A 27,448-nucleotide genomic window follows, 5' to 3' on the forward strand; every position below is an offset into this window, starting at 1 on the left:
GATGAGTGGTGGGAGGAATGGGGAGAACTTGGAAATCATAATTTTGAAAAAATGTTAAAATTGTTTTTACATGTAAATGGGGAAAAAATAAAGTATTATCCAAAAAAAGATACAATTAAAAATTTCGAGGGTTTGCCATTTTGCACTTTATCAAATTTGTCAATTTATTTCCCTAATTGACATCTACATGTAGAAACTATTTAATCCCATGCTGTTCACAGCTCCTTATTCCACTATTTAAATAATGTGAGGAAGTCTTTCATGACACAGGGAGGTTTAGACTCAAGGTCTTTGACTGGACGATTCTGTCATGTCACAAAGTTCTCATTGGCTATTTGATCTATCTTGTACTGAAGTGTAACTTTTCCTTTATAGATTGAAAAGGTTATGAAATGTAAAAGGTAGCTTTAGAGATGTTAAATTCACAAGGGCTTGACAGGTAAAGGAGTGATGAGGTTATAAAAAAAAGAACAAGGCACATGACATTCATGTGAACTATTGACTTAAATTTGGGAGGAATCAGTTGAAGAGAGAAAAGGAAGTTATTGAGTGAAAATTGGGAAAAGAAAATTGATTATACTTTGCAAGGCAATTAAGAGGGGGTGGGGGAGGGAGGCCAGTCCTTTAGGGAAGCAGGAACCAACAGAGGGAAATCCCTCTAGATAGGAAATAGGGCTTAGACCATAAGAAGTGACCGAGTCACTGACAGAAAGGGACCCTTACGTACAAATTGCCTTGGCCTCAGTTCAGAAGAGTGAGACTGGTATGAGGAGAGACCTGGACTAAATATCCAGGTGGTGAGAAGCAATTTGATTGGAGTGTACCATGTGGCTTTTGAGTAGAATGTCAAATTGGAAGGAAGGTGGTGGTAGGAGATGCTTAGCAACTAAAGTGTCCAGAGTGATTAATCAGAGAATTCAAGAACATAGAGGTATGGTATAGCAAAAATGGTCTATTTCAACTTCATCATTCAACAGATAAGGAAAGATGCTCAGAAAAATGAAATGACTTGCCCAATATCACTTAGGAAGTAACTAAGAATGCTGAATGTAATAACCATTCTCATGTTTTGCAGTGATGAGTGAGATGGGGTCAGCTTCTCAAAGTTTTTTGAGATGGCAGAGAGAAGACAGGAAGTTGCCTGAGCTCTCCCATGTTTGCCTCAAAACCAAGATTAAATCAAGCCTCTAAATGGATTCTGTAACTACAGAACCTACAAAGAGACAGAGAAATGCAATCTTCTTACTTGAGATAATTTAGAAGACTTTAGGAAAGGTCTGTCTCACTTGGGTGAAAGTGGCACAGCAACTCGGCACAGCAAAGAGCAGCACACCACAGAGGGGGTCTGGGCAAGTCAGCAGGAGGCTCCTGGACACAGCATAAATAATTCCCTGAGGCCCCTTTGTCCTGACTCAGAAGACTGGTGGCACAACAGGCCATTTGTGAGACCCACCATCCCTATCTGGGAGGGCAAAGTGCCAGCTAGGGAACCACCCAAAAGACAGGTGTGACTTAACCAAGCCAGCCCAGGGAGGTGAGGAATCCAAAAGCCACAGAGGCCTCAGAACAGAAAGCCAATGACCAGGCCCCTATCCCTCAGCACAAGAAGCTTAAAACAGTGACCCCTGTTCCCCAGGAGCTGACTTCATCTTTATGAGTTTAAAAATAGTCAACAATATGAGTAAGAAAGAGAAACGGACCCTTGCCATTGACAGTTTCTATGGTGAAAGGAAAGACCAAAACACAAACTCAGATGAGTTTGTCAAAATGCCTACAAGTTAAGACTCAAGTGGGAAGATGATCTTGTCTCAAGACCAAAAAGCCTTCTTGGAAGAGCTCAAAAAAGCTTTTAAAGTCAAATGATAGAGGTAGAAGAAAAAATGGGAAAACAAATGAGAGAAATGAGAGTTACACTGGAAAAAGAAGCACAAAAGTTTACTGAAGAAAACAATACCTTAAAAAAAACTATTGGCGGGGCAGAGCCAAGTTGATGGAGGAGAGGCTGTGACTCTCACAAGCTCCAGATAAACCTGTCCACTTACACCCAAATAATGCGGTTAAAAAATCAAAACCCAGAGCAGCCTAATGCACATAAGAACAGAGTGAGACCATTTCTCTGCAAAAGAGGGCAATTCCAATCACCCACTGATCAGACTGAACAACTCAGCATGCAGTCTGGACCCAGCCAGGGACACTGCTTCCAGCACATGCCAGAGTCTTCAGCACCAGCAGCTTCTGAGGCTCCGATCACAGACTGGTGAGGGGGTTTGGAGGTAGGCTGGGGTGAACTGGAGGCAATATCTACTGGAGTTGGGGCAAAGCACCCTGGGTCTGAACCAGTGGGCTGAATCAAGTGGTGGTGGCCCAGTGGGGGAGGGGCAAAAGCATGCCAAGCTTCTGACCATAGAGAATTAGAGTTCAATCAGACTTCTGTTTCTGGGTCAAAGAGAAAGCAGCTGTGATTACTCACAAGCCAGGCAGGCTAAGAAGCCCAATCACCCACCCCCTGGGCCATGCTGTAGCATGAACAGTGTGTCCTGGAAGCAGTGCTACACTTTAAGAAGGAGTAAAAAGCCAAGAAATAGTAAGCCAGGATGAGTAGGCAGAGAAAGCAGATGACCATCAAAAACTTCTTTGGGGGAATAGTAGACCACGATACAACCTCAGAAGAGGAAGATAATAACAGGGTCAAAGCTCCAACATCCAAAGCTTCCAAGAAAAAAATGAACTGGTCTCAGGCCATGGAAGCTCTCAAAAGGGACTTTGAAGAGAAAGTAGGAGAGATAGAATGAAGATGTAAAGAAAGAGAGGAAGGAATGGAAAGAGAAATGAGAGCAATGCAGGAGAGTCATGAGAAAAAAGTCAACAGTTTGAAAATCCAAATGGAAAAGGAGATTAAAAAACTGTCTGATGAAAATAATTGCCTAAGAATTAGGATTGAACAAATGGAAGCTAGTGACCTTATGAGAAACCAAGACACAGTAAAGCAAATCCAATTGAATGAACCAAGCCAGCCCAGGGAGGTGAGGAATCCAAAAGCCACAGAGGCCTCAGAACAGAAAGCCAATGACCAGGCCCCTATCCCCTCTATTTTTAGAGGACAATGTGCAATATCTCCTTGGAAAAACAGCTGGCCTTGAAAATATATCTAGAAGAGATAATTTGAAAATCATTGGACTACCTGAAAACCATGACCAAAACAAGAGCTTAGATACCATCCTCCAAGAGATTGTGAGGGAAAATTGCCCTGATATTCTAGAAGCAGAAGCTAAAATAGAAATTGAAAGAATCCACTGATCACCTGCTGAAAGAGATCCCAAAAGGAAAATCTCCAGGAATATTACAGCCAAATTCAAGAACTCCGAGTTCAAGGAAAAAATACTACAAGCAGCTAGAAAAAAGGAATTCAAATACTGTGGAGCTCCAATAAGGATAAAGCAAGATCTAGCAGCTTCTACATTAAAGGATGGGAGGGCATGGAATATGATATTCCAGAGGGCAAAGGAACTGGGACGACAGCCAAAAATCATGTACCCAGCAAAACTAAGCATCATCTTTCAGAGGAAAAAATTGAATTTCAATGAGAAAGAAGACTTTCAGGCATTTGTTATGAAAAGACCTGAACTGAATAGAAAATTTGAATTTCAAATACAAGACCCTGGAGAAGCATAAAAAATAAATGGGAAAAAGACTTCATGAGGGATATTAAAAGATCAAACTATTTATATTCCTACATGGGAAGATAATACTTCAAACTCATAAGAACTATCTAAGTAAGGAATTCACAGAGGACACAGGTCTGAACTGATTATGAAGGGATGATATCTGTAAAACATTTATGTTTTGTTCTTTGTGGGCAAGAAAGGGTGGGATGTCTTATGTCTGGGGCCAGGTTTGGGCTTGGGGCCTCCTGGGTCCAGGGCTGGTGCATTATCCACTGTGCCACCTAACTAACCCATGATAACATCTTTAAAATAGGGTTGAGGTGTAGGAGAAATAGACTGGGGGAGGGGGAAGGGGAGAGATGCTCTGGGGAGAGGTTGTTCACATGAAGGAAACAAGAAAAAAGCTTGTGGAGGGGAGGGGAAGAGGGGGAAGGAGTTGGGGAGTGAGTGAACCTTAATATCATCAGAATTGGCTCAAAGAGGGACTAACATACATATTAAAATAGGTATAATAATATATTTTTGTCCTGAAGGAGGGGAGGGATTTAAGGGGTGGGGGGAAGGGAAGGAGGGAAGGGCAGATTGTGGGAGAGAGCAGTAAAAAGCAAAACACTGTCAAGGAAGGTGAAGATGTTCTGCATAACTGCACAAGTATGACATATTGAATTGCTTTATTTCATAGAGAGGGTTGAGGAGGGAGGGAGGAAGAAAATTTGGAACACAGAATTAGCTCAAAGACCTTACACTCATCAGAGTGGGCTGATGGAGGGAATAACTTTCATACCCGGTTGGGAGGAGTAATCTATTTAACCCTACAGGAAAGTAGGAGGGGAAGATGATAAGAAAAGAAGGGTGAAAAAAGGGAGTGCAGAGTAGGGGAGGGGACAGTCAGAAGTAAAACAATTTTGAGGAGGAAGAGGTTAAAAGAAGATAGAAAATATAGGTAAATATCATTTTAAGGGAATAGGATGGAGGGAAATAGTTATGATGATTGAATATAATGGCAAAACTATGGTACCTACTTTGCTGGGCTAATATGAAGAAAATTCATTGTCAAGTTTAAGGTACTTTATTCAGGTTATGATGAATAGGATACTATCAGAAAAACCTGGAAAGACCTACGTGAACTGAAGCAGAGTGAAATGTACTGTATACAAAATAACAGCAATAGTGTAAGATGATCTGCTGGGAAGCATGTGGTTATTTTCAGCAAGGCAGTGATCCAATATAACCCTAAAAGACTTATGAAAATGGCAACTCATCTACAGAGAAAGAAGTGATGGTATCTGAAAATAGATGGAAACACTCAATTTTTTTTTCTCTGACAATTCCTCAATCTGAAGTTTTAGGGTTTTTTGACTGTTTTCTCTCACAACCTAGCTAATGTGGGAATGTTTTCTATGACTACTCATGTATAACTTATTTTGAAATGCTTGAGTTCTAGTGGGTGGGGGGTGGGAATGGAGTTGGAAGAGATGTTGGAACACAATTTTAAAAAAAAATTGATGTTAAAATTTGTTTTTGCATATATTTTGGAAAATAAAATTCTATTCAATAAAAAATACAATTTTTAAATAGGAGAAAAAGTTGGCCAAATGTAAAAGAAGATGCAAAAGCTTACTGAGGAAAATAATGCCTTAAAAATTAAAATTGGGCAGATGGAAGCTAATGACTCCATGAGACACCAAGATTTGTCAAGCAGAATCAGAAGACTGAAAAAAATAGAAGAAAATGTGAAATACCTCATTGGAGAAACAACTGACCTGGAAAATAGATGCAGGAGAGATAATCTAAGAATTATTGGATTACCTGAAAGCCATGATCATGAAAAGAGTCTAGACAACATATTCCAGGAAGTTATCAAGGAGAACTGCCCTAATATTGTGGAATCAGAGAATAAAATCATCATTGAAAGAATCCATCAATCACCTCCTAAAAGAGGCCCCAAAAGGAAAACTCCAAAAGATGAATGAGAAAAATATTCTAAGCAGCCAGAAAGAACAACTTACCTATCATGGAACCACAGTCAGGATTACACAGGGCCTGGCAGTTTCAATATTAAAGGATCGCAAGACTTGGGATATGATATTCCAGAAATGGTGAAAGGGTTTGAACAGGCAGTTTTCAGATGAAGAAATCAAAGCTATCTATTGCCATATGAAAAAAAAAATGTTCTAAATCACTATTGATTAGAGAAATTCAAATTAAAACAACTCTGAGGTACCACCTCACACCTATCAGATCGACTAACATGACAAAAAAGGAAAATAATAAATAATAAATTGGAACATTAATGCACTGTTGGCGGAGCTGTGAACTGATCCAACCATTTTGTATAGCAATTTGAAACTATTCCCAAAGAGCTATGGGACTGTTCATACCCTTTGACATAGTAATACCACTACTAGATCTATATCCCAAAGAGATCATAGGTGAAGGAAAAAGACACACATGTACAAAAATATTTATAGGGGCAGCTAGATGGCACAGTGGATAGAGCATCAGCCCTGGAGTCAGGAGGACCTGAGTTCAAATCCGGCCTCAGACACTTAATACTTACTAGCTCTGTGACCCTGGGCAAGTCACTTAACCCCAATTGCCTCACTAAAAAAAAAAAAAATTAAAAAAAAATATTTATAGCAGCTCTCTTTATGGTGGCAAAGAATTGGAAAGTGAGGGAATGCCCAACAATTGGGGAATGGCTAAACAAGTTGTGGTATATGAATGTAATGTAATGTAATATTGTGCTGCAAGAAACAATTTCAGAGAAACCTGGAAGGACTTACATGAACTGATGCTGAGTGAGAGGAGCAGAACCAGGAGAACATTGTACACAATAACAGCAACATTGTGTGATGATCAACTGTGATAGACTTGGATCTTCTCAGAAGTGCAATGATCTAAAACAATTTCAAAGAATTCATGATAGAAAATGTTTTCTACATCCAGAAAAAAGAACTGTGGATTCTGAATGCAGAGTGAACGATATTGTTTCTACTTTTTGGCTGCTTTTTTTTCCCCTCCTTTTCTGAGGTTTTCCCCTTGAGCTCTGATTCTTCTTTCACAATATGACTAATGCAGAAATATGTTTAAAGTGATTGTACATATATAACCTATATCAGATTGCTTTTCGTCTTGGGGAAAAGTGAGGGAAGGGAGGGTGGGAGAAAAATCTGAAGCTAAAAATCCTGTGAAAACAAATGTCGAAAAACTATCCTTACATGTAACTGGAAAATAATAAAATACTTTTATTAAAAAAAAACTGGAGAAGTCTAGTGCTGCTTTGTTAGGCAATTCTTATGCATTTCTTAATAAATCTATAAGCTCAGAAGACTGAATCCTTTTTTCCTTTCAGTCATTCATCTTTTACTTGCTACATATCTGTAGTTCAGACTATTTAATAAAGAGTTTTATCACTCGAATGTTGGCCATAACAATTCATGAGAATCATATACCTGAGCATAGAAGGGTTGTTATTTTAATCACTGGAAAGATTATTCACACTAATTAAATTATGATTTTTAAAAAATGATTCCTCACATAGGGAGCTGACCAGATGATTCTCTATTCACCTTTCTGATCTTAAAAGAGGATGACCATTTGTCTGGGGTTATTGACTGTATCTTCTTTTAGATGATATGGGCATTTTTCAATGGCAATCACACTTCATGGAGGATGGGTCTCAGGGACTAGAGATGAATTGTGAGCTGGATCTCTTTGTGTTGGCTTACAAAAGGAAGGTTAAAAAATCAGATCAAAACACAGAGGTATGGTTCTATCCTACAAATCTAATACAACTAACCATAACCATTCAGTGAGGTTCATCATCCCATGAGATGAGGTCTCTATGAAATGACATGGGTCATGTCTGTACACTTCAGGGGAAACTATAATCAAAAGCTTCCTCATCCTTATCCAGTCAAGTCACAAATTAAATCAAAGAATCCCTTGATTGACTCACCACTCCCCAAAACAGAAAACCAGACTCAAAGTCAGGAAAACCTGAATTCAAGTATTGCCTCTGACACATACTAACATATGATTCTGGGGAAGTCCCCTTACATCTCAGAACTTTAGGAAGCTATTAGTTGTAAACTAGTTCTGACCTGAATTGGTACAGTTTCCTTACCCTGTACCAGCAAAATCAGAGGCCCAGTAACTATACCTTGTTGTTGTTTTTTTAATCGTAAAAGTATTTTATTATTTTCCAGTTACATGTAAAAATAGATTTCAACATCTGTTTTCATAAGATTTTTTACTTGCAAATTTTTCTCCCACTTTCCCTTCCCTCCCTTCCCCCCTCCCCCCTCCCCAAGAGACAAAGAAATCTGATATAGGCTATATATGTAGAATCACATTAAACACTATACCTGTTAATAGCTATGTAAATGGAGTAATGAAAGCATCTCAAGTATACTTGCAAGTAATAGAAGTACATTTATATACATTTTTTAGATAAGTTAATTAAATGTCAAAGATACCCCAAAGAAATGGACACAACTAAAATGACTCATCAACAACAACTACAAACCATACCATAGAACAGTTAAGTGACTTACTCATGGTCACATAAATACTTGTCATAGCAGGATGCAAAGCTACAGGCCTACCTACTGATTCCAAGTCCATTGCTCTACCTACCAGGTCATATTGCCCTTTCAGAGGCAACTAAATAAGTCATTAAATTAATCTAAAGGTAAAAGATTTCTGATTCCTACCTTGTTTTAGGTGACTCTAGTGGCACAATTTCCTAATGCCTAGGTAGTATAACATACCTTTTTTTTTTTTTCCTTTTTGAAGAAAGGGAATTATGAACCCTGATTAAATGTCATCTGACATTATAGAAATTTGTCTGGATTGCTTAGTGGAGTTGTCTGAACTAGTTTTCTTCCTCCTATGTACCTTATATATCAGCCTAGATCTTTTGGAATTAATGAAGGTTTCATGCATGGGACTGGTAAATGGGAGTCCAGAGGGGTGTAATAGGAAGTAGGCCTACCAGACCTCTCCTGATTATACTGAGCTAGCACAGAATCAGATTTTAAAGGTAGACTTAGTCTTTTAGAGCCTAATGATCTTTCATTTCAGGTTTGATCAGTGAAGCTTGATGGTTGAACCCCTGATGTAATACAGAAGCAAGAACAAGCTTGTGTGCCTCTCCTGACCATAACTGCCTTTGTTTTGAATTTTACCTTTCTCCTTATGATCCACAGTGTCATTATTACATACTGATGGAGCTGTGTCTCTCCCGCACTCTATTTCCCAATCCAACCTTATTGTGCTACTTATGATAATGGTAATTTAGCAAGCACCCATCTCAAAACAATCTGGGATGTGATACATATTAATAAATAAAAATTAAGCCAAACCGGGCTCTGTGCCCAGATCACCAGGCATAGATATTCGCAAACAACTGGGACATTAAAAAAAAAAACAACATAAAAGCAACTCAGCCAATATGTGGAACGTTTCATGTTTTTTCTAATTTGAAATGTCATTTAACCATATTGAAGTTTGGGTTTCAGGCATTTCTAACAACTGAAATCACATGTTGTAGTTTTCCTGGCAGATTGTATTGGGCACAGGACTGGCAGCTAGCAGCTCTGAATTAGCTAGCTAGGTAAGACAACCATGTCTAGAATGCCTTCTCTACTTTCCTGTTCCCTTTCAAAATAGAAATAAAGTACCTGCTACTACATAGAACTCTTCCTGCTTCCTCCTAGATGTCTAATTGTCTTTTTAATTTTAAAGAAATTACTTTGTATATGATTTACATTTACTTACTAGTGTAGGTACAGTATCTCTCCAATCGAAATCAGGGACTTTTTCCATTTCATTTCTTTCCTTTTTTTTTTTTTTGTTTTTACTTTGGATTTACTTTACTTTTACTTTGTTTTGTGTTACCTGGCCCACTAACTTGTACATGGTAAACACTTAATAAATGCCTGTAAAATGTAATTGAGTGGATTAGGAAGAAGAGTTTGGATGAATAAATGAATGAATATGTAGCCCCTCCAACAAGGTTCCAGCACCTAATGAGTTAGGTACTTGTAGGGAGGGATTTCAAGAAGGTCACTAGGCAAAGTTTGGGACAAAGAATATGGAATCTGGCAGTGAGAGGAGCTGCAGCTGGAAAGAGGCTCAAGTTGGGAAGAAACATGACTAAGAGACAAGTGGGATGCATAGCTATGGCAGGGCAGAAACTCTCAGTAGGATGGAAAACAATTGCGCACTGTTTCTAGTACAGCATATTTCTTTGAGGTTTTGATTGTAGGAGTTTTGACTTTGTTGTCTTTTGAATTTGTGTTTTGATCTCCCCTGTCAATACAGTAACTTTTTATGGTCAAGTTTATTTTTGTTTGTTTTATTTTTGTTCATGTCCCGAATCAATTTCTTGGCTTTTAACTTTATAGCAAATTTGAGCTCTGCTTCCAGGATTGAAAGGGCACTGTCCCAAGTTTCAGGGGGTTTGTACAGCTGTTTTCAGAGATACTTCTAGGAACCTGTAAGTTTTCAATTCTTCCCAGGTAGTTTGATCTAAGGGGAGGTGTGTTTGCTACTCTGCTGGCCTGTGCTCTTATCTATGAGTGGCCAAAAGCATTCGTTTCTGCCCTGGAACTGTGATAAATGTCCTATTCCCCTATGACATTCAGTTCTAGTTTGTTAGCATTCCCCCTTGTCCCTTGACTGCACCCTGGATCTGAGTATAGGTAATGCAACAGAATCCTATAACAGTTTTAACGAAGGGACTTAATCTTCTGTCCAACCCTCTTACTGTATGTGGACTCAGAGCTCCTGAAGTTGCTTCTGCTGATTCCATAGCCCCCAAAGTCTGCTGGTGGCTTGTTTGGTTGTTGCCTGGGTTGTCTGCATTGGACTTTGCTCCATTTACAACCTGGTGTGATAGACCTTTCCTACTGACCTTCTAAGTTGTTTGGGGATAGAAAGTTGTTTCACCCCATCCTTTTGTTGGTTCTGCTGCTCTATGAATTATTTTAAAGTTGTTTAGAGGGGAATATGGGAGAGCTCAACCCTATCTTTTCTCTGCCATCTTGGCTCCTTCCCTTTCTTTTCTTTTTTTTTTTTTGTGGGGCAATGGGGGTTAAGTGACTTGCCCAAGGTCACACAGCTAGTAAGTGTCAAGTGTCTGAGGCCGGATTTGAACTCAGGTCCTCCTGAATCCAGGGCCGGTACTTTATCCACTGCGCCACCTAGCCACCCCCTTCCCTTTCTTTCTAACAATCTCACAATTTTTTACTAGAAGGTAGGAAAAGTTAGAGGAGAAGGTTCCTCTTCAGAGTCAGACTATTAGTTATAGTTGATGAAAAATTTAAATTCATCCTTTTTTGATTGGGAGGGGAAAGTAAAGAGAACAAAGATTCCTTGTTGTCCATTTACTATGTGCCATTCACCAGAGATGTAAATACAAAATTAAAAAAAAAATCCCTGCTGTTAAAGAGCTAATATTTTATCAGTCAGAGAAAAACATATGGGGGAGTAGTATCCAGAAAAGAATGTTTTTGTTTGTAATATCACAAGGATACATTTGATTTTAGCCCCAAAGCTGGAAAGTAGTGAGGGGTTGGGTGTAGGGAGGATATAGAGGAAGGTTGGCATAAGCCAGTGATCCAGAAGGTAGCTGGGCAGATGGAAAGAAGATGGTCAAGGTGGAATGACAGGGTGGTGCTATGAAACTTCCAAATCTTCCCTAATCAGAACAGCATGGGCCCCTGGACAGATATTCTATGGCTGAGAGTGTTAAGTTCCCTAGAAGATGACCTCTGCCTTTCAGAGCAGTGTAGATCAGTGATTTCTGTTGGTTTCCAACTGATGGTCCGAGGGTTTCAGGCTAGCTAACAATTTTTAATGGCACCTTAAAGTAGTAAATAATTATATAATACTATTAGTAGTATATTAAATTATCCTGGGGATTCACCATACATTTTGTTGTTATTGTTGTCATTATTTTGGAAACCACTGACACAGATGAATATTATGATGTCTTCTATTTGAACTTATGTTTAACTCAATTATGCTAGGTTCTAATTCCATTAGAAAAGAGTCTATGTCTCAATTATCTATCTATGTATCAAACAGCCCTTCATCCCTAACTACCAGTCTTTAGCACAGTGCCAAATACAATAGGCACATAATAAATAAGTATTTGAGTAAATGGAAATAACCCTAGCAATTTTCTTGTAATTCAGATTATTACCAAGATTAACTTATCAATTATTTTAAAGCATTTTGCAAACATTTAATGTTGAGGAAATGCAGACTTTTTCATACCTTAAAATTGGTGAATATTTTTAATTTGTAAAATCATCAGACTACATTTAATAAAATATAATTTGCACTTTTACATACAGATATGGTTGGATACAGGGCATTACATAAACATCCCAAACTATATATTCAAAAATGTTCACAATTTAGTACGAATGGATGATTTGAGGATAACAGAGCTATAGATTTCTTATGTGACTTACCTTCAGCATTTCAATAGTTAATTTGTACCTAGAGTTTTCAGCTCCTTATGTAGTATATACAAAGATAGAAAAAGGAGCAGGTGGGCAGAAAGCAGATTTGATGGAAAGGAAGAACCTAGGGAACAGGGAATCAGTGAAGTAATATAGTCATATATTCCACCAATGGGGTGGGAGGAAACTGAGAATAAAGATTGAGGACCTCAGGCAACAGTTATCTTCAGGTAAACGTTGCCCAAATACATCCCAGATGTACTCCTTTGTTTGTAGAATTTTCTTGAGGGTAAGGAGATATGGAACATTAACTTTCCCCTCCCCACAAATTTTATCTGAGACTCCAACGTTGAAAAGAAAAATCTTGGATCTTTTATAACCATCCTTGAATCTAGGCGAGTATTTTGTTTTGTTTTGTTTTTGTGTGTTTTTAATCATACAAGTATTTTATTTTCCAGTTACATGTAAAGATAGTTTTCAACATTTGTTTTCATAAAATTTTTAGTTCCAAAATTTTCTCCCTCCCTCCCTTCCCTCCCCACCCTGAGGCAGAAAGCAATCTGATATAGGTTATATATGTGCAATCACATGAAACATATGTCTGCATTAGTCATCTTGTGAAAGAAGAATCAGAACACAAGGAAAAAACCTCAAAAAAGAAAAAACAAATACAAAAAAAAGTGGAAACTGTGCTTCAATCTGCATTCAGAATCTACAATTTTTTTTTTCTGGATGTGGAGAACATTTTTCATTATGAGTTCTTTAGAATTGTCTTGGGTCGTAGTATTGTTGAGAAGAGCCAGGTCTATCACAGTTGATCATCACTCAGTGTTGCTGTTACTGTGTACAGTCTTCTCCTGGTTCTGCTCACTTCACTCACTATCAGTCTTTCCAGGTTTTTCTGAATCTGCTAGGCAAGTATTATTGCTCTCAGTCGCTAGAAAAAGAATCTGAGGCTTAGGAATTTCAAACAATACTTACTAAATGACTACTGTGTGCTAGGCACTGTATTAGGTACCTGCACTGGTACCTGCTCTCTATGAAATAACAATTTGGATGACTTGCCCAAGGTCACATGCTAAATATCAGCACCAGAACTCAAACTCATATGTTCTAGACCTTCTAGACTAATGCATTTTTTACTATACCATGGTCCTAAAGCAAATGCTTCTTAGTTGACAGAGCAGGTCTGCACAACTGTCTTCTTTTACAATATGTCTGCCTATAACCTCAAATGCTGTCATTACAGCAGAGTAAGTCACTGATGATCTTCGCAGTTCAGTCTCAATGTTTGTTGAGAAGATACCACGTAATAGAGAATGGATTCAGTGTTGGCAAGTCCAAATGCATGAGGTAGGAGGAAGGGGAAATGAAACTCTTAAGGCAGGAGGAGTGGGAGTCTTTTATTTACCAACCATAGATTCACTTGCCCATCTGTTGGCTGTGTAGATGATTTTACAGAGACACTTACAGAGACACTTGTAGAGATTGCTTATTTAGGTGATACATCATAAAGGAAAGTATTTTTCTCCCATTGGTCCAGAGATAGCTACATGAAAACTTATGATCATAACATCTTAGCTATAGATATTTGTTAAGGGCTAAAATTCTAGCTAGTCTGTCTAAAACATTTAATGAGTGGTCGCCAATAAATTATAAGCTTTAGCAAGAGTTAGACTTTTAAGCATTTATTAAGGAGAATAAGAATTTGGTAAAGAGAGAGAAAGGCCTAGATTCCTATCTATTAAAGGGAGAGCACATTTCTAGCTCCGCTCTCCACCAGAGTCCAAAGGAAAGAGAGCCCGAGACAGAGCGCTAGTCTCTTCCTTCTTCCTCCCACTACCCCGCGTCACTTCCTGACGCCAAAGAAAAGACTCCTGGTCTTGCCCTCAAAGACCTTTGCTTCATGGGCGGAACTCTTCTACAGTAAGTCTCCAGCAGGTGGCGTCATTCCAATCGTTACAGTTCCCCGCTTTGTTTCCTCAAGAAACGGTACGTTTCCTTGATGAAACAGTCAAAAATAACAGAATATAATAACCTATGCTTAACTAACAGTATGTTAATAACAATATAGAAAAGGGAAAGAGGAAAGTTTTGTCCAGAGGGGCGATTTTTTTTTGTCCTCATGAACCGACGCTTTGACATTGGTCTTGCAAAGGGAGGGTCTCTGTAGAGAGTACATATTACAGATGGTGTATATTATAACAGAAAGAGAAAAAAAACAACAACAACAAAACAAAACTGTTCATTTAAAGTCTCTGAAAGTCTTTTCTCAGATGTCCTCTAGGTGTAATCGTGGAATGGAAGTCTTTTCAGGGGTTGATGTGTGGATGCTGGTAATCAGCCAGGAAAATTTCCTATAAAATTGAGCTTAATACAACTTTAAAATAGCTTTGTCAATAATCAAATCAAACAATGAAAGTTCTCAAAAACATGTCTAAGGGAATTCAGAATCTTGGTTGTTACACACGAAACATATAATGAAACAAAAATTGAAACATTCTTTAAAATTAATATTAATATAGTCCTCCCTTATGGAGGGTAATTGAGAAGATAATTGCTGCGATATTAATTTTTAAAAATAATTTTTTTCTGTTTCATCACTTTTTGCATCCTCTGCCTAATTATCCTCCATAAAAGAACAGAGAAATGAAGGGATATGAGCATTCCCACACTTGAGCAATATGTACTGCCCATACAGTATGCCAGGCTTAAAATAGGTGCATGGAATATATGTCCATGCCACCGAACATATTGGAGGAAACTGAGTCAGACTTAATCAGATGCATGGGATTGACATGTCCATGGCATCAGGCATATAGGAGGGAGCATAGAAGCCAGGTGTAGAAGTGAGATGGGTGGGATCAAAACTTCCAGCCATCTGTACAATATTGTGGGGAAAAAGAGAATAAAATATTAAACCAAGAGAATCCAACCTCAACATTTGTCAAAAGCCGTTCCCTCGGCCATACCTTGACTTCATGCATGTCTCCCCTCATGTGACAGTTCAGTGTCTGCTCTTGCATGTATTCCTCTTGTGATTGGATGGCATCTTGGCCAACTGGCATCTGATAACTCAGAATAAAGGTAATTAGTGTCTTAAATGATAAGTTCCCATAATCCAAGTCTCATATGGATTTAAAAATTGAGGATAATAAATGATTGCAAAAAATGTGAATACATCTTGACTCAGAATATAATATATAATTATGCAACAATTTCAAATAATACCTTTTTTTTTACTTAGTATACAATTACTTTTGTGAAAAATCTGAACGTATTTAAATACAAGTTAAAGCACAACACAATCCTAAAGAAAACTTTTACAAATGTTCCACTCTTGGGGGGGCAGCCAGGTGGTGCAGTGGATAGAGCACTGGCCCTGGATTCAGGAGCACCTGAGTTCAAATCTGGCCTCAGACACTTCACACTTATTAGCTGTGTGACCCTAGGCAAGTCACTTAACCCCAATTGCCTTACCAAAAAAACAAAAAACAAACAAATGCTTAGTCAAATGTTCCCCTCTTTTTTTTTTTTTTTGGAATACGCTTATCAAAAATAATACTTCTAGAATAAATTTACACTTGCCATGGCAACCAATTTGCCAGGGAAATGCTTTAAAGAGTTTGATCAAATAATCAGTTGAGAAAAACAAAAACAAACAACTCAGAATATTGGAGCACAATACTCCTAGAATTAACATTGTATTATGAAATTAAAACCATCTTTCAAAATTAGATAGATGAATGAATAGAAGAAAATACACGTGGAATAATAAAAGACAATGAAATTCAAACTAGGGAAATCTAAATGAATATGAACTTAATATTAATAAGAGTATTATAAAATATAAACTTGATCACATGACTATAAAAAGCTTTTACAAATATTCTCCTTGTTTTAAAAACTAAGTATAAGACACAATCTCAAAAGCATGAAAATCTCTATGAAAATAAACCCATACCATTAATTTAAAAATGTATATGTAATAGCATAGAAATTCTATGTAACCTCTGAACTGATACTATTACTCTGAGTGAATTCAGAACACTTTTGATTCCGATATCTAAAATCCCCAATACTCATATCAATACCTTGCTGCTTACTTCTACATTTCTGTAAAATATATACCCTTCCATGGCAAAAGAAGCAGAGTCTTGAACTATGTTGATGATTGTCATTCTCATTCAGCTTAAGTTTTTCTTCTTTAACCCCTCTATATTGTCTGTCAGTCTTTTCACCATACAAATGCTTTATAAGATTACTAATTAAAGACAAAAGCAGGTTAGCAAAATTATGAACAAAACGTGCATATCTGGAATTTAAAGGGTTTTCTAAGGTTGTCTCAGAAGCACAGCCAGACTGGGGAAGGGCTGAGCCTGAAGCTGCAAATGTAGTTAGAGAAAGTTGAGCATGAGCATCAGATCTCTGGACTTCCCAGGCAGGGGAAGCAATGGGCTTGGCCATGGGAGGAGTAGAGGGTGGGGTCTGGAGAGGAGGGGAGGGACCAGACTTGATTTTGAACTCAGGCCTGGATTCCTCTTCCCCCACTTTGCCTCTAGGTGCTAGGGGATTAAAAGCTTCCAGAGGGTGGGTCGTTGCCTCCAGGCATGCAAAATTAGAGCAACAATTAGTGTTAGAACTGGGAAAAGCTGCAGGAATCTCTTTAGGTTTCTCTGAAAAAGCATGGTTGGGAGAGGGGGAGATATTTCCTTGTGTGAGTACATTGCTGGCTCTTCTAACAAAAAGAAAAAGAAAAATAGAAAATCCACAAAAACAAAGCATTAACATGATCTTATCTCCCATTTGTCTGGTTAAACAGACTAAAATCAAAAATAGGGTAATTAGGGAGTTTAAAAGGTCCATTTGAAAAAATTTAAAGGGAAAACACCTGGCAATTCAGCAGTACTTCGGATTTAAAGGGATAGGGTAGGGGAAATTTCTTACCCAACCAGAAGATCAGAAGACTGAGGTTTAGCTTTCCTCTTAGTGGTAAGCCATCTGTTAAGGGCTAAAATTCTAGCTAGTCTGCCTAAAACATTTAATGAGTGGTCGCCAATAAATTATAAGCTTTAGCAAGAGTTAGACTTTTAAGCATTTATTAAGGAGAATAAGAATTTGGTAAAGAGAGAGAAAGGCCTAGATTCCTATCTATTAAAGGGAGAGCACATTTCTAGCTCCGCTCTCCACCAGAGTCCAAAGGAAAGAGAGCCCGAGACAGAGCGCTAGTCTCTTCCTTCTTCCTCCCACTACCCCGCGTCACTTCCTGACGCCAAAGAAAAGACTCCTGGTCTTGCCCTCAAAGACCTTTGCTTCATGGGTGGAACTCTTCTACAGTAAGTCTCCAGCAGGTGGCGTCATTCCAATCGTTACATACTGAAAGGGATTAAAGAGACTATCTAGCTCAGCCTCCTTTCTACAGATAAAGAAACCAAAGGCCCAGTGGCAGGACTGGAGCTGGGCTAAGGGTCTTCAGCATTCTTTCTATTTACTGCACCAAGATGTCACCCTCATGAGGCCACCTTTTAGAACATTTTAAAGAATAAATTTCTATAGTTTCTATAATTTCTATAGTTTTCTTTTTCTAGTGTGTGTGTGACTAATTCCTGGATTGCTCCCAAAATACTTTTTATTTCTATTTCTTAATAACCAGCTACTTCAAATACCCACCATTGCAACTAGCAGTTCACAAGTAGTAAAATGTTAGTGTTTTGAACAATAATAATTAATCATTAAGTTAGAAAATCACAATGGGAAAAAACATTTGGTAGATATTAATATGAACTATTTTAAATAAGAAAAAAACTCTTTCCCCTTTAATCCTTACACAGCTCGTGTGCATGAAAACACACACATACACATGTATATGCACACAAATACTAATTCAATTACTTCTGTAGCTTTCTACAAGAGGGAAGCTAGATAGCACCAGGCTGGAAGTCAGAAAGACCTGAGTTCAAATCTGTCCTCAGACACTAGATGTGTAACACTGGGGCGTATTACTTAACCCTGTTGACAGTAGTTTCCTCATTTGAAAAATGAGCTGGAAAAGGAAATGGCAAACCACTCCAATATTTTTGCCAAGAAAACCCCAAATGGGTTCACAAAGAATTGGACACAACTGAAACAATTGAACAACAGGTTTTCTACTGTGTCCTTACCAAGACCCTTAGGAAATATGAAGGGTATTATGAAATGGTTTCTTTGCAATTCAGGAAAAGACAGCTCCTTCATCAACTGAGATGTTTTTCTGTTAAATTGAACCCTCCTTAGGAGTTTTCTATTGTGAGTAGATAGATACATTTGAAATGCTAGCAGGAGGGTTGAGAAACGGGGCTACATAATTGGAGAAAAATGAACCTCCAGACTTTTACTTAAATATTTCTTAGAAAAAGTAGCAAAGATTATTTTTCTCCTATACTGAGTTTCAACAATAAAACAGCAGAGGACTTGGAACTTGGAACATAATATAAAGAGAGGGTTACACTATTAAAGAGGGACAGTCAGAGTTAGTAAAGGTACCTGTTAGCTAATGACTATTTTAGTACTTTTATCTAGGCAGAAGGTAAAGTGAGAGAAGGAAGGAAATAAACATTTATATAATACACTATGTAGAAGCCACATATATATATATACACACACACACATATACATATATGTATATGTAGGTAGCTATATACATGCATGTATATATGTGCACATACATATGTGTATATATGTGTATATGCACATATATAGAAAGAGAGAGAGAGAGAGAGATCTTTTGATACAACAACCCTGTGAGGTAGGTGCTATTATTATCCTAATGTTATAGTTGAGGAAACTTAGGTAAACAGAAGTTAAGTGACTTTCCCAGGTTCACGTATCTAGTAAGCATCTGAGGCAAGATTCGAACATAGGTTTTCCTTACCCCAGGTTCAGTGCTCTATCCAAAAACAAAACAAAGCAAAACAACACAAAACAAAACAGAAAAAGAGGAAGAAGAGAAAACTCATCAAAACTGATAAATGCATTAAAAAATCTGGAAATTTTTATCACGTACCACATCTGTGGACTTCCCACCTCTTCAAAAGAGTAGGTTGGAGAATATCTCCTTTTATCTCTTCTTGGGATCCTGCCAGTTCCTTGTAATTTCACAACATTTAGTTCTATTTGTTTCATATTTTGTTGTTCTTTATACTTATTATTGAAGACATTGTGCATGTTGTCTTCTTATGCTTGTTTACTTCACTCTGCAGTAGATGATATGAATCTATGCTTCTCTGTATCCATCATTTTTGTTGTTTCTTAAAGCACATCAATGCCTAGTTGTTGTGGTTGTTTAGTCATACAGTGGTGTCCAATGTTTCATGAGGTTTTCTTGACAAAGATACTGGAGTGGTTTGCCATTTCCTTTTCTAGTATATCCCCATTTTATAGATGAAGAATGAGTCAAAGAAGGGTTAAGTGACTTGCTTAAGGTCATACAGCTAGTAAGAGTCTAAGGCCACATTTGACCTCAGATCTTCCTGACTCCAGGCCTGTGGCTCTATCTATTACACCCATCTCATTGCCCCTCATGAGTAATATCCTAATTTAATTTATCTATCATTACTGGGCTACTATATCTATGTATAGAAATATCATTTTGATAGCCTTTTACCAAAAATGAAAACAAAAGAACTCTAGATTCATTATTATTTGTTGCTTTTGGCTACTTAAGAGGAATACCATTGTTTTTTTAAGAAAATTATTTCCAGGGGGTGGCTAGGTGGCGCAGGGGATAAAGCACCGGCCCTGGATTCAGGAGTACCTGAGTTCAAATCTGGCCTCAGACACTTGACACTTACTAGCTGTGTGACCCTGGGCAAGTCACTTAACCCCCATTGCCCCGAAAAAAACAAACAAACCAAACCAAAACAACAACAACAACAAAACAACAACAACAACAAAAAAACTCCAAGCCAATAGAGTTCTAGGAAATTAAAAGTAAATTGGATTGTGTGCTTATTAACATCTCTATTATTCTGATATCTATTTGTACAATTTGATTTTGAAAGTATCATGAATGGTTATATAGAATATATATCCATGTTTATAAGGACAAACTTATTTTTTAAACCTTTATTCCTATGATGTACTTTATTGTTTTTTGCTTGTGTCACGTACTTATTGCTTGTATTTGCTTGTATTGCTTGTATGTATGGGGCAGGGATAGCCATCAGAGATGTCAGTAACAACCCTGAATACTGAAATGAAGAATGAAGCTTCTCAGATGAAAGGCAAAGAATATGGAGCCTAAGAAAATGATGCAGAGTAATGTGAGCTAAAGAGTGCTGAATAATACTTGCAAGGACTTGTGTTTGAGACATAGGTCTGGGAAGTAGAAATATCTGGTTGAAAGTCTTTGGTGATGCATCTGTTTCTTAACTGTGGTTACAATTTCATATACCTCTACTTGTGTACCAAACAGAATTCATTCAAGGATTCCTGAGTATACAGTGAGCTCTGACTCATTTTATCCAAAGGGGATGGTCCTCAGTCCTTTGACCAACCCCCCTCCCCCAAAACAAAACACATATTACCAAAGAGACCCTAGTGCTGAGCAGAGGGCTGTTCCTTGGCAACTGGAGCAGCGAGAAGCATTTAGGTCGCTGGACCAGAGATTAATGCCAGCTCCCAGGGAATGAGAAGGTCAGGTCAGAGCAGGGTGCTGGATGAATCAGACTCTGTGCAATAATTCAAAGTGTCACACAGTAAAGTGTGGATAAACATGATTAGACATGGGAGAATTCCCTAAAACATAAACTGAAACTTCTGAATGACATTTCTTTAAGGGGTCAATTAGGAAGGGTTGAGAAAGGATTGTCAAGATGGTAAATTGCAGTTCTTCAAGAAAATGTATAAACTTTTGCTTTATTGAACATATACAAAAATTATATTTGCTGCTATGCCTGTGTGCAGAAACACAAGTTTCACAGCTCGTTTTTTTTTTTTTTTTTTTTTTTGGCAGGGCAATGAGGGTTAAGTGACTTGACCAGAGTCACACAGCTAGTGTCAAGTGTCTGAGGCTGGATTTGAACTCAGGTCCTCCTAAATCCAGGGCCAGTGCTTTTTCCACTGTGCCACCTAGCTGCCCCCAGTTTGATAGCCTTTTACCATATAAAGAAACAAAAATTCTGGAGTTTATTATTGTTTGTTATCTTTTGATTATTTAAGAAGACCATTACTGTCTCTTTAGGAGAACCAATTCTAAACTAGTAGAGTCCTTGGAAACAAATCTAACAGATGGCCAATAGACACTTCAAATATAAAGGAGACATTCAAATGAGACCACATAAAGCTAGGCCAGTTTCTGTATACTCCTTTATAGACTTCTAACAAGTTAAAGAGAGAATCACTGAATAGAGGACTAACTTTTCCAAGATACAGACTGGAGATAAAGAAGTTATCAAATGTTAAACAGAAACTTCATCCCAGGGAAAAGAATGGATTTTTTGCTTAAAGCATGGAAATTCAATGACTTGTTAAAAGGATAAAATTTTTGTTTCTTGTTCAGTCATTTTCAGTCATGTCAAACTTTTTCTTGACCCCTTTTGGGGTTTTCTAGGCAAAGATACTAGAGTGGTTTTCCATTTCCTTCTCATTTTGCAGATGAGGAAACTGAGGCAAATAAGGTTAAGTGACTTGCCTAGGGTCACACAGCTAGTAAATGTCTGAGGCCATATTTGAACTTGGGAAGATAAGTCTTCCTAACTACATTCCTGGTAGCTAGCTGCCCCAATAATAAAATAAGACAAAACAAAACTAGGTAATTATTCAGAAGTCTATATCACAAAGGGTACAGTGGGACAACATGGAAAATGATATATACAGAGCAAATGTCCCCTGACCCCTCAACCTAGGAGTTGGAATATACTTTAGGAAGGATGACATTGGGGATCATCAACTTGAATGTGCTAAACCCAAACTAGACCTAAATTTTCCTGAGCTATGTATTAGGTAATGAGCATGCAATATAAGAGAATTTAAGGTCCTTTAGGGAAAGTATGTCATTATTTATTCTTTATTTTTGTAACCAGAGAGCCTGGCACATAATGTGTGCTTAGTAAATGACTGTTAAATTGAAATAAATTGAGAGAAACCAATAATATTCCATATTCAGGATGCCCCTTATTATCTAACCTATAGTAGCTGAAACCCTATCTCCTCTTCCTGCCATTCAGAGGTGGGGTAAGGCAGGGTTTTATAGTGATATATAGAAGTAAAGTTTTGAGAAGCAATTGGGGTTTTGTCAAAGTGCCATGAATCATGATGGGAAAGAGGGCTGTGACTGTAAACAACGATAAAACACATAATCTAAGAAAAATGACTATTTCTAACCAAGCATTTTGAGACAAGACATGGGAGAAGATAAGAAAGGCCAGTTGTTTTCCTTCATTATAACTGTCTGGCTGGAAGCTTGGTCTGGCCTTCTCCCTGCTGCAGTTAGAGCTATGGTTTCAGTTCACAACTGGGCAGACGTAAATGGAGGAAGGAAAGAGTAGAATCCTAGCCTACACTCTAAGGGAAGGTACCTTTTAGTACAGGGTGGGCCAAAAGTCACACCCTTTAAATATATTTTTGAAAATTATTTTTTCTTTATTTTTAACCATTTACAAGATTTGATTTTTCACACATAATGTAAATTCATTTCCTTTAAATACTACATAGAATGCTATGGTGTTGTAAATTAAAAACAAAAAAATAAAGGCATTATTAAATATGGAAATCCCTTTGTGATTTTTGGCCCTGTAGCTTGGGTCAAGCTGTAGACAGCAATGCATGGGCTCATGATTTTGTGAATGACCAACTCGAACTTAAATAATCCTCAAAAACTATTGTTTAACTGGGAATTCTATATGGTATAATTATCAGCACTATGCCATTAAGACACTGTTTTACCAATGGAATGTGTATTTACCAGAATAATTGCAAGCCTTTGTTTAATAAAGAACTTTGTTGTGGGTGTGTACCCTTGTTCTGGCCCTATCTAATCATTTGAAAATTGATCATTGCATCAATCAATCAAGTGCCTACTATGTGCCAGGCACTATGTTAAGTTCTTAGTATACAAAAAAAAAGGCAAAAATAGTCCCTGCTTTCAAGGAAGCTTATAGTCTGATAGTAGAGAAAATGTGAAAATAAATAGCTATCCTTTCCTCATTGTGGCTTTCTCCATCACAGTTTCAATATATTCCATAAGATACATCAGCATAAGAAAGTAAATGGGAATTTTTTAGCAGAAGCTGTAGGTGACATGCAAAGGCCAACTGATGACATAGAAAAAGTTAAGAATCTCAGAAATACATAAAATATAAGTATAGTATCATGTAGTATCAACATATTTTATCATTTAATACCATAATTCAGGCTTCTTCTCTGCTACGAAGGGAGGGTCAAACTATTTTATATGGATTTTCCAGATCATGGGGTGAATGTGACCCTAACCCCCACAATGTGGAAGGGAGAACTACAGTATTATATATTGTTGGTTGTCCTTTATTTTAGAAGAGAATCAATGACATCATGGGGTGATGTCTTTATTCAAATATGAATCGGATTTAAGTGAGGCAGAGCTGCGCAAAGTCATCAGCCTCACTCTCTCTTCCACAGTCATCAAAGCCAAGTAAGTAGCAAGACAAAGGTCAGGATGACTGGCAATGGCCCAGGATGCAGTGGATGACATTGGCATCTACAGTGTCTGACCAAGTTTTAAGTGCTCCACAATGCCTGCTTCAGTCACCTTCATGATCAGTGAAACAAATTGTTCTCATCTGATCATTCTGGAGGGTGGTAAATGGAGGGCAGGAGGCTTCACCCCCCAACTCACCAATGGCTTTGAGGTCCATTAGTATACAGTACTATATATATAACCAAACTATATGCAGGATAAATGTGAAATGATTAAATTACTAGGGGTTGGAAAAGACTTCCTGTAAAAAGTCAATGAAGTAATTTCCACTTCTTCACACTTTCTCTAGAGTTCCATCTTCAGTTTCTTAGGGGAAATTTTCTAGACCACCTTTTTGCTCTGGATGAGTCTTAAAAATTGGCATTTGGGGGGCAGCTAGGTGGCGCAGTGGATAAAGCACTGGCCCTGGATTCAGGATTACCTGAGTTCAAATCTGGCCTCAGACACTTGACGCGTACTAGCTGTGTGACCCTGGGCAAGTCACTTAACCCTCATTGCCCTGCAAAACAAAACAAAACAAAACAAAACAAAACAAAACAAACAAACAAACAAAAATTGGCATTGCCTGGCCAGATTGGAATATCTATCATTCCACATCTAAGTCAGCTCCACTTTGTGGTGGCCTATTTTTGTGTGATAGGACTGCAGCATAACTGTGTGGCTTCCAGCTGTGGCCATGTAATTGATGTTTATGTGCATGAAAGGGAAAGTAGGAAAAGTGGGGGGCAGCTCATGTTTGATTTTTATCTGCAGCTATTAGTATTCACCTTGGAATTAGACATGGCTGCCAATGTCCCTGTCGATTTTTTTTTTAGTAGTTTATGCCTTCTAGAACTGAAAAGAAAATGATCATTCTAAAAAGACATTTGTTGATTGAAATATACCCAGCATTCCAATTAGATTAAACCTCTTCCATGTCTTGATATGCCTAGCTTTAGCCGCATGGTACCCAGATGTCAGCATTTCTTTCTTAACTTGTTATTTTTTGGTCAGTCTAGGAATAAGGCACCCCTGTGCCACTGTTGCAGCATTTTAAATTAGTTTCACCACAGTCATCAGTTTTGTGATTATCTCCGCTTCTTGAACACCTGGTCTGACTTTAGAAATTACTTGCCATCTGGTCAAATACTGAGTAATTATAACAACTTAATGGTGGGATAAAATACTGTTTGTTAAGAGACTTGATAGTTTTTCAGAGAGTTGAGTGGTATTAAATTAAGCTCCACCATCAATGTAACAAATGATTTCTCTCTGTGGACTTAAAAAATGTAACTTTTAGAGGCCTCCATGGTGACTAACCAAGTTTTAATCTTTCCAGATATTATATGTTCAAGGAAGACTAAACTTACTTTTTAAGATTTTTCAAAATGGATAAATTCAAAAATTCCCATGGATAAAAGAAAGTCTGCAGGAGATAGTGAATAGAGATAGTCATGAAATCCAGGAATAATTGGGTTCAAGTTCTTCTTTTAAACATACTAGTTGTGTGACCCCAGGTAAGTTATTTACCCCTTTAGAGATTCAGAGAAGTAATCTAAGTTGTGAAATAGCCGTTGACCTGTTTTGGTAGAATATAGTACCTTGCCAAAAGTTCCCATACCAATGAATTCACAGGTCTAGAATAAAATGAATAAATGAAACAAAAAATGGATTTTGTCCAGCAAGTCTGAGGAAATTGGAGGGAGCTATTTATTTTTAGTGCTTATCATTGATCTGCCCAGATGTCCTTTCTATATAGTATAGTATTATGGGAAAAGTGAAACTTGACTGTCGAAGTTCAGTACCAGGCTAAAATGATCAAGTTCTTGTGAAAAATAAAAACAATCCCCCCAAACCAGTGAATTGTCAATGAACTTCTTTTTTGTAGTTACATATTTTCAATATGTATCTATATACATATACACACATAAATACATAATACATGCATATATACATTTTTAGTGTCCCCACCCCACAGCCCCTTTCTGTATCCCATTCCCAGGGTTGATCTATAGATCTTCTGTCTTCATTGGTAAGTAGACTCATAGAGTAGGGGGAAAAGCTTCAGTCAGAGGACCTGGACGGGGTTCAAATAGCACCTTGGGACTACTTGGGACTTAGTGTTTTAAACTTAAAACAATGGAGTTGAACTAGAGGGCTACTGAGGTAATTTCCAACCATACATTTCTATGTCTGTGATCCTATGAAAATGTATCAATCTAATTTAATTTTTTAATTTTTTATATTTTTTTTTAGCAACAAACATTTATTTTATTTTTTCCAGTTACATGTAAGGGTAGTTTTCAACATTCATTTTCATAAGATTTAAAGTTCCAAGTTTTTCTCCCTCCTTTCCCTTCCGTTCTTCCCCCCTCCACAAGATCACAACCAGGTTATATATGTACAATCCACAAGTGTTCTTTTTATCAGTTCTTTCTATGGGGGTGCATAGTAAGCTTCCTCGTTAGTTCCTTGGGATTGTCTTGGATCATTGCATTGCTGAGAGCAGTTAAGTGCTTCACAATTGTTCATTGAACAATACTGCTGTCACTATGCACAATGTCCTCCCAGCTCTGCTCACTTCAGTATACATTGATGTTCATCAGTCTTTCCAGGTTTTTTGGAGATCATCCTGTTTGTCATTTCCTGTAGCACAAGACCATTCCACTACAAGCATATAGCACAGCTTCTTCCATCATTCCTTAATTGATTGACATTTCCTTGATTCTTAATTCTTAACCTTCACAAAGAGTTGCTATAAATATTTTTTATACAATTTTCCCCTTCTCTTTGTCATGATTACTATTGTTAACTGTTTCCCTTCCATCCTATTCCCTTCCTCATGATATTTATTCTACTATCCATCTTCTTTCATCCTATCACTCTTCAAAAGGGATTTGCTTCTGTCTGTTCCCTCCCCCACTCTGCCCCTCTTTCTTTATCCCCTTCCACTCCTATTTTCCTGCAGGGTTAGAGAGATTACTCCACCCAATAGAGTGTGTACATTATTCCCTCCTTGAGCCAATTCTAATGAGATTGAGGTCTTTGGGCTAATGGAAAGAGAAATGAGGGTGATGCAGGAAAGACATGGGAAAAAAGTCAACAGCTTGAAAAGTCAAATTGGCCAAATGGAAAAGGAGGTACAAAAGCTCTCTGATGAAAATAATTGCCTAAGAATGAGGATTGAACAAATGGAAGCCAGTGACTTTATTAGAAACCAAGACACAATAAAGCAAATCCAAATGAATAAAAAAATAGAGGACAATGTGAAATATCTTTTGGAAAAAACTGCTGACCTGGAAAATAGGTCCAGGAGAGATAATCTGACTATTATTGGTCTATCTGAAAACCATGATCAAGGAAAGAGTTTGGACACCATCTTCCAAGATATTCTCAGGAGAAATTGCCCTGAAATTCTAGAAGAAGAAGCTAAAATAGAAAGAATCCACTGATCACCTCCAGAAAGGGATCCCCAAAAGAAAATTCTTAGGAATATTATATCCAAATTCCAGAGCTCTCAGGTCAAAGAGAAAATATTGCAAGTTGACAAAAAGAAAGAATTCAAGTACTGTGCAGCTCCAGTCAGGATAACACAAGATCTAACAGATTCC

Source organism: Dromiciops gliroides, chromosome 3, assembly GCF_019393635.1.
Source record: "Dromiciops gliroides isolate mDroGli1 chromosome 3, mDroGli1.pri, whole genome shotgun sequence".
Lineage (NCBI taxonomy): Eukaryota > Metazoa > Chordata > Mammalia > Microbiotheria > Microbiotheriidae > Dromiciops > Dromiciops gliroides.